Here is a 9,081-nt window from a genome sequence, read left to right as displayed (position 1 = left end):
CAATGGACAGAGCAGTTACCAGCTGGCAGCAGGTTCCCATCTGGATCGCCCCGTGTGTTGGATCCTCTTCTTGTGGTCGGGAACCTCCTGGGATGGTGCGTGGTTGGGTCTGGGTGGCCTTTGATTTGTTGTCATAGCCCGGGGCTCCACTGGGCTGCGCAAGGTGTTTCCCGGACGCGGCTGGTAGCGCTGCTGATTTTGGGGTCTTTGATAGGTATAGCTAGGATATCGGGGAGGTGTTCTTTCTGGACAATCCTTTATATAATGTCCTAGATTACCATAGTGAAAGCAGTGAGTCTGTTCTTTAGAAGTTATAACTGTATATGCACCAGAGACTCCTTCTGCAATACCCTTAGCAACAGCTTGGGCCACTGTATTATCAGTGGACAAGTGGCATGTACAACATTCCAGCATTTGCTCTATGTTAGGGTCTGTATCTATGGGTAGAGGCCTCAGAATTATTTTACATTGTTCATTTGAGTTACTCATGGCAAGCTTGCATAAGAGTTCCTTTCTTGCCTCTGAGCTCTCTATCTGTTTTTCCAAAGCATCTTTAATCCTGTCCACAAATTTGATAAAGCGTTCATCTGCTCCTTGCTTAATAGTAGAAAAATGCATAGTGGGCATTGACTCATCATGTATGTGAAGTAAAGAGGTTTTTGCTGCAAGTGCCACATCTTGCAGTGCGTCTCTATTCAACGTTTCAAGCTGGTCAGCCGGTTTCTGTAATTGCCCTTCCCCAGCCAGCTGCTCTACTGTAAAATTTGTCCTATCAGCATCTGCTGAATAAGTCTGATAATGTTTTAAATTGTTTTTTCCAATGCCTTTCCCATAACATGCATTCAGCTGGCGAAAGCAGGCAATGCGATATGTTTTTAATATCATGCGGAAGCAAAACGTGCTGAGAACATAGCTTCTAAGAAATTTCTAAAAATATGTGAGCCTCTGTCATGTTCTTTAGCTATGTTTCTTAATTGTACAAGTTCATTGTTTGAGTTTGGCTTCTACATCTTTGTAGTCGATTCTCCTCCGTTTCTCCCCTGTCTATACTCTACAGGGAAAGCATTTATTTTTTCTGTCATCTGCCAATCACCTGCCTCAGTCACCTATATCTTACTTAGAGCCCGAGGGTCAATATCCACCGAATCAGAATCAGAGTCACTGGCACTGCTGTTGTCCTCCAATGAGGAGTGAAATCGTGCAGTCCATGCCCTATGCTTTTTACAGCTTTTAGAAGCAGGCTTATTCAAAAGCTTTGGAGGCTGTGAGGAAGCACGTGGCAGAGATTGGCTAGAGGGAGGCACCATTGGAACTGGAGTGGCGCCACAGCAAACACATGAATGAGGGGGAGGGGTAGCACCGTGGGGGGGGTCCCTGAAATTCCTCGGGTGATATTGAGAATGGGTAGGGGGTTGGGTACCATGAGGGTGGGGACAAGGGGGAGGCGGGGGTAGGGGGGCAGCCAGATCGGTATGGGGCCCCACGGATACAACGTGGCTTGCTGGGACTGGGGCGTGGCTGCACCCCGGGGGACCTCCTGCTGCCGTGGGCAGATTGCAAGGATTGGGAGCAGGGATACACGTGATCACGGGAGCGGCGGCTTGAGTTGGAGCTTGAATCGGTAAAACCGCAGCAGGAGGGGGGGTGGGGGAAGCGGGGCCGGGGGTGGGGGCGGCGGGATGAGGGGCGGGGGGTGGGGCATGGCGGGTGGAGGAAGAGGCTCTACGGAAGGGACAGCAGAGGCTACCATGGTGGGGGGTGGACCGGATGTGGGGGAAGCAGCAATAAGGTTGGGGGAGGAAGCGGGAGCAGCTGCAGAGGCAGCTGGCTGAGCCTCGGCGGGGGTAGGGGGCGGCCCGGGCCCGGGACCTGTGCCAGTGGAGGGGGTTGGGCTATACTCTCAGATGGTGGATTCGGGTCGGGGGTTTGTGGGCTGGACGCAGAGGCATTCCAATCGTTATCAGGTTCATTAGCATGTGAAGAAGCCTCTGTCTCTCTTATGCAATGAGGGCTAATCTTGTTAAGTTTCTCGACAGATTTCGTTATCAAGTGAAATAACGCATATACCGAGTTACAGAGAAATCCTGGTTAGTTTGTAGGTTATATAATGTTCTTCCTATCATGTCCCGAAAGGGATCTTTAGTAATTGTTTCTGTGTTAGTATCAGGAAACTGAGAAAGTATCCATTTCATAAATTTTTTTAGGTTAGTCTTAGAAAGTTTGCCATTTGACAAAGAGAAGTTATTAGAAGATAAGATTTCTAGGATTAGTAAATATAAATCTCTCTCAGTGTGGGAACGCTTTAGAGTACTAATTTTCGATCCCATATTATCTATTCCCCCCAGCAGCCAAAATGAGAAAAAAAAGAAAGAAAAAACCCCAAAACAGAGAGGACCCAAAGAAATTTTTAGCACGCTAAAAGGCTGGTATAAACTTGCATACTTCTTCAGCTGTGGGTCTAAGGGGCTGCTGGGAGACGTCTGCTTCGGCCGGCTCCTCGGAACTTTCTTCGTTCAGATGTCTGGGTGAGGGTCGCATCTGCTGTCCTGGTGAGAAGTCTCACTAAAACATAGGAGCTGCTTCACAGGGCATACGCTTATCTGAATGGCAGTTACAGTTTCTCGAAGAAAAATGCTGCTCCATTGGTGAAGCTTTTTAACCTGTTTGGTGCGTCAGTTGAAAAAAGGCCACAGGAGCTGCTTCTAGCCGGATAGCTGAATCCCTGCAGGATCAGGGTGCCCCAGGTAAGCAGTCTTGGGCCGAATAGCTCAGCCTCTGGGAGGCTGGATGTCCGAACCCGAACTGCTCTATAGCCGAGGCCACCTTAGCAAGCTTAGTGATTATCAGCTCTTAGTGATTTTCAGCTCTTTTATAGTTTCAGCTCTTAGCTTGCTAAGGCACTCTGGCCAGTAGTGGCTTGTAAGAAGGCAGACGAAGAGAGAGAGAGAAGGCAGCCCTGGCTTGTTCCACGGTGGTTTTATTGAGGGGTCCGTGAAGGGTTCCGACAACAGCTCTTCTGACAGAATGGGCCAAGGTAGCCCCTTATATAGGGTTAGGGGTGCTTAGGAACTGACCAATTGTAAGGGTCCGGGAAAATAGCCTACGGGGTCACAGAAAGATAAGCAAGCCTGGAGGACCTAAGTGAAGACTTCTGGTTTAGTTCCTATGACTTGGCATTTCCTTATTTTTAAGCCTCCATCCGCCACGGGGCTTTAGCTAGCCCCGTGTCTGCTACAATATACATACTCTTTAAATAAACTATCTACAATCTGAAGAAAGTAAAAATAAGTAGTTCATTTTACTGGTCAGAATTCCTCATCTACTAATATTTGTATTTTATGAGTTGTGGGCTTTTGGTAGGGGGTGTATATGTATAACTTTTATGCTCAATATGCCTATATGACTTAATCAGCAGTTGTTCAGAGTGCAAAAACTACATTTGACATAGGCGCTAAAAAAAGCAGTCTGTGGTGGAAAAAATGTCATTTATTTTCATCATATATAGAAATCAATGATTTAGTAGTTTGTTACTACTGCAAAAGACTTTATGCGGCAGCAGAGAAAAGAAAATTGTCTACTTAATTTTACTTAAACCTATTGTTCACTAAAAGCTCGGATGTCACGTCTAGTTTTACTGACGTATTTAAATTATCTGAGTGAGAAATGGATGTTGTTTATAAATTATTTTATTAAACTTATGTATTATCACTTTTTAATGTTCCTGCTTGGTATCTTTTGTGGTGTACGTCTATGTCTATGAAAAAATATCTTTTTTGTGAACTCAAAATCTTTATCTAGAAGCCACAGAAGAAGTTTCATTGGACAGTCCAGTGAGGGATCCAGTACTTTCACCAGAACCTACTCCTGGAATCACTTCTGTAACACCTTCTACATTAGTAGCTCTCAGAATGGATTTGAAAAGTGTAACAGCCCCTGTAATTTTAGGTACAGAGAAGAGGTACTGAGAAAAATTTTAAGTTGTATTTTGATGACTATGGAAATATCTTTGCGTGTGTGTGGCATGTGTTTGCTATTTGCAGGTTTTGGTTTTTTAATGCAGTTCCTAACTACTGGAAGATTCCTTGTTAAAGGGAACTATGCAAGAGAACAACTATTCTGTTTATTTTGTGTTTAATATGCATTTGACTCATCAAATCATGTGTGTTCATTGCTTAGGTGATGAGAGATCTGTAGTATGAGGAGTAACATGCTCTATTCCTACAGGATAGGTATTGCAAAAGTGTGTGAAGGGAACAGGTGTTGAGCTATGTGTTAAAGATGTGTATTAATTCATACTAGCATGTTACAGGTTTTAATTCAGATTTCTGAATCTGCTGTTATTAAGGAAATTGAGGAAACTTGTTAGCATTATTCTGCATACTAACAAACAGATAAGGCTGCTCATAGTTTTACCACTTAATTTGCTATTTACATTTGCCATTCCATTCAAAGTCTGTGCATTGGCAAATACCATTCATTCTACAATATGCTCCTAGAAAACGTCATTGATGAGTGAGGTTTGGCAAATAAGACTGGCTTGGGACTTGATGGCTGCTTTCCCAGATTCCCTAAATTGACATTTCATTCAGATTTTTTTTCCTTCTCAGCCTTGACATATTGTTCTGTCATGGTCTTTCTTTACTTCTGTTATAATAAACTTATGTATATTGCACAAAAGTTTAGGAAATTCTGTTATCACACAGCTCAGGGAAGTGTCTGAAAATTCCATAGATGTTCCTTTCCTCATCCCCAACTCTTCAACCTCAGATACCATTAATAATGAGGAATATAGCTGTCTTTTGATTAGAAGCTTATAGAAACATTGCAAGTGAGAGCATTTTAGAACTTCTGTGCCTGCTGGGATTGGAGGAGATAAAATGAGCATTGCCCTGAGATAAATGTTTACTAAAGCTCTGAGGCAAACAAGTCTGAAGAAGTTGCCACACTAAAATATTTTCTGGAAGACTCGAAATTAAAAACCAAGATGTGAAATGATGTTCACTTTAAATTGGATGGTAGATCTAGAAGAGCTTTTAGTCATTGAGACACGCTGACTCTTCCTTCACATATATCCTTATCTTTGTACCAATATGTTGCATTAATGCACATTACTTATTAAAAATGACATACATTTTTTCTAGATTGAAGAGGAAGCAAATGGAGATTTGTTTGATATAGAAATCAATGCATCAGACCCAGAGAAAATTGGTAAGTTACTTGAACCTATTAAATCATGTTAGGCTGTCTTACCTCTTAGAGACTTCTGAAATGTTAGTATAATTCCATATTCAGTTATCTTTTGATGTTTTTAGCATGCAAATAAAAAGCCATTTAATGTGTATTTTGGAAAAATAGAGTGTGTGGAGGGATTAAAATAACTTACAAGTATTTTAATTTTATTACAGGGGCTGGCATGAATGCTTATATGGCTTACAGAGTAACAACAAAGGTAACTAGTGCAACAAATATATTTGCAAATAACTTTATATCACAGCTGAGTAAATGTATCAGTAAGTCATAACTAAAATGACTCTTTTTTTAGACATCTCTTTCCATGTTTCACAAAAATTAATTCTGTGCTAAAAGAAGATTCAGCGATTTCCTTGGCTTGCACAGCAAATTAGCAATGAAGTACATGCATATTGGTTACATTGTGCCTCCCACTCCAGAAAAAAGTATTGTAGGTAAGTCTACTTTCTGCAAGGTTGAATGTATGCCTGTAATTTCAGTATTGTAATATAAATGAAATATTTTAATACCAATTGTGCTTGTACAATAAATATACATGGAACATGGTAAAATGGTGGGACTTACTGTTATGTAAGCAAGCTCTGGGTGTAACTTAAGGTCCTCATGGAGAGACTTTCTTTGGCTGTGGATAAGTTGGGAATAGTCACAGACTGTTGGACCTTTCTCTAAAGACCACAAAGCTCCCACTTTAAACTTGAACTGCCAACCTTTCACTTCTTGAGCGGTATTTATTCCCATCTAAAAGTGTATAGTCCACATGTTTATAATTTTGGAGAGAAGAAGGGAAACTATAGTTGTCTAGGCTGATTTAAAATGAGGCAACTTGAAGCAGAGAGCTGACAAAACAGTTTTAAGTAGATGACATGCATTTACACCACTCACATGTTTATTGTATTTTACTTTTTAAGTCTGATGTCTTAATATGAAATGTCCTGCTTTTGGGATTTAACTCTGGTAGGCAGCTAAGCACCACACAGCTGCACAATCGCTCCTCCTGACAAGAGAATCAAAAGGGTAAGAGTGAAAAAACTCGTGGGTTGAGATGATAAAAACAATATAAAAAGGAAGAGAAAAAAAACCTAACACATAAATAAAATCAAAACCTAGATATACAAGTGATGCAAAAAAACCAAAGTTCTCGCTACCATCTGACCAACGCACAGCCAGTCCCTGAGTAACAGCAGCATCGGAAACACACACCCCACCCCCTTACCTGTTTTTATTGCTAAGTGATGTCATATGGTACAGAATATCCCTTTGGTCAGTTGGGGTCAGCTGTCCTAGCTGTGTCCCCTCCCAACTTCTTGTGCACCCCCAGCCTATTCACTGGCAGGGCAGTGTGTAAGAGGAGGCCTTGACACTGTGTAAATCTGTCTTGGTTTGAAAAGACAGGTGTGTGCTAAGGAAGGCAGGAGCCTCCCCTAAAATGGGAAATGTAAACCCCCTCCTTCCAAATTGTTATAAATTTGAAATTAGGGGGGCTCTCAGGCAAAGATATGGGATAAGGAATAACAGTTCTTTATTAGGGAAGAAAAAATAAATTAAAAAAAAATGCAGTAAAAGAAAATAACACTGACAGAGTCAGAATAGGACCTGACACCCTGTGGGTCAGGGTGTTGGTAGCAGTCCAATTGAAATGGTGACTGCAGTCCTCCTGGAGTGGCAGATGTGGTTCTGTTGAAGCAGTGATCTTGTAGAAGGGTGTAGTCTTCCTCTGAAGATCCAGTAGAAGAGGCAGCTGCTCCTCTGGGAATCCAGTGGAAAAGCTGTGCTGGTGTCCCAAAAATCTCAGATTAGATCCAGTTAGAAATGCTCGGCTCCTCCCTCTGGGCAGAGTATCTCACAATGGGATGCTGTAATTTTTATCGGTCATGCAGTGACATTTGATGGCCCATTAACAGCAGATGTCTCCCCAGAGGGAGGATTGGTTTGTGGAAGAGATAAAGAAAACTGCCCAATTAACAGAAGATAAATGCCACGCCTCTAACAGATGGCAAATAGAATACACATTGCCTTGCAATCTAGGACAAAGCCTTGCTCCGCAAGAACTAAAACATCCCAGTGTTATCAACACTGTTTTCATCACAAATTCAAAACATAGCACCATATGAACTGCTATGAAGAAAATTGACTCCATCCTAGACAGTCCCAGTACCATCTCCACCCCTTATTTCATACTGTTTACATCATGCTCAGGTCCCACATTATCCCATTCATTATTAACTACCACCACTCTTCCCACCCTTTGATATACACACAGACGTAATTCCTTCAATCTTATGGGCCATCCCTGTAAACTGTCCATAAAATGACAATAAAAATGTCTGTTGAGTTTATTTACTCTATGACTTTGGGGTCTGGCTGTTATGGTGGTCACTCAAAACAGGCAGGATTGTGTGTTATGTTGGAATGTTGTGTAACAAAACCAGCTCTGGTTGCATCACTGCTGTACTTGCCTGCTTTCTCATGAGATTCATGCTTCGTTGGTTTGTGTGATTCTTGCTGTAATATCTTCGACATATGGCAGCCCCAGAACTGGTGACATACAGCACCATAAAACACTGGCATCATACAGTAAGCCCACAACAGAGGGCTCTTCCAAGAGGCCAGGCAGGGCAGATAGTTGTTTAATCTTCTCCATACTCAAGGCAGTTATACCAAAAGTCCACCTTGATGTACCCTCTCTCGGGATAGTCTATGCCAAGGATGAATGTACCTTCCTGGCCAGTCACAATAGGATGCTTTTGCCACTCATTCCCAGTTAGGCTTACCTTCGCCTCCAACACAGACAGTTGTTTGGATTCCCCTATCACTCCAGAAATACAGATGGGTTGTGCTCCTTTGTAACCTAATGGCATTAGGGTACACTGTACACTGGTGTCAACCACAGCCTTATACTGCTTTGAGTCCAGTGTGCAAGGCCACTGAACCCACACAGTCCAGTAAACCCAGTTGTCACTTTCCTTCAACTGGCTGGAGGCAGGGCCCATTTATTTCTGGTTGGAGTATTATTGCCTTTTTTTGTAACTGCATACCAGAAGTCCCTTCTTTAGGGTTAGAAGTAACATCAGCCCTTCTACTCTGCCAAATAGAAACTGAAGCAGTGATTTTCCTCTATGGACATTATTGGAATAATACCAATATAGCTGGACGGGACGTGCCTGAGCTTGTCTGGCCCTTGGTGCTGAACCAAATAGCAGCTACTGTGGTGGTTTCACCCCAGAGACACTTTTGGCTTGCTGGATGCTGCAGCTGGGTGCTTGGAGGCAAGTCCAGGCATGCAGGAGCTCCGGTGGCTGCGGGATGGAGCTTCCCCTTAACAGGGTCTGCTCCTCAGGTTTACCTTTGGCGGAGAAGCTTTAAGGCGATGGTGAAGGAAAGGAGTCGGCTCTGATGGAGGGTTTTGATCCAGAACTTTATTCGGGCCCACAGGCCTCTGAATCCAGCAACAGCTCTAACAGAACTCTCAAACCACGTGGTTGCTGGCTCTTTAAACCCCGGGGAGAGGGGGAGGGAAGGGGTAGGAATCCCACCAACCAGGTACATAGAAGAAGGTCTTAAGGGACAAAGGACACCTGGATGGCCCAATACCCCCCCCCAGGGGTAGAGGGCATCCTTTGAATCTGCCAATCACTCGACACCCTTCTGGAATTTCAGGATTGACAGACAGTGCTCGGCAGGAGAAAGGAGAGGTGACTGACACATCTGGGAGGGAATTATCAGGGGAGGGACCCGAGGTTCTGGGGTAAACCCTGAAATCACAACGCAACAGGACATCTTTTGGCTGTTGTGAGCAAAACAGACTTGACTTGAAGTATTTGACTTAAGTTT

General features: G+C 43.2%; 1 long non-coding RNA gene across 4 annotated transcripts in view; it reads left to right on the top strand.

Moving 5' to 3' along the window:
- Nucleotides 1-1,568: 1,568 nt before the first annotated feature.
- Nucleotides 1,569-9,081, top strand: part of LOC132341489 (uncharacterized) — a 48,256-nt gene continuing 40,743 nt past the window's right edge. For 3 of the 4 annotated variants that reach the window (XR_009490238.1, XR_009490239.1, XR_009490241.1), the window contains exons 1-6: nt 1,569-1,621; nt 2,346-2,744; nt 3,799-3,958; nt 5,142-5,208; nt 5,406-5,449; nt 5,543-5,684. This is a non-coding gene — a long non-coding RNA (uncharacterized LOC132341489). The remainder of the gene's footprint in view (nt 1,622-2,345; nt 2,745-3,798; nt 3,959-5,141; nt 5,209-5,405; nt 5,450-5,542; nt 5,685-9,081) is intronic. The other variant, XR_009490240.1, reaches the window with a different exon arrangement.

This window comes from Haemorhous mexicanus, chromosome W, assembly GCF_027477595.1.
Source record: "Haemorhous mexicanus isolate bHaeMex1 chromosome W, bHaeMex1.pri, whole genome shotgun sequence".
NCBI classification, from domain to species: Eukaryota; Metazoa; Chordata; class Aves; order Passeriformes; family Fringillidae; genus Haemorhous; species Haemorhous mexicanus.
Note: the sequence above shows the minus strand (reverse complement) of the source record. Positions and strands in the feature narration are given on the sequence as shown.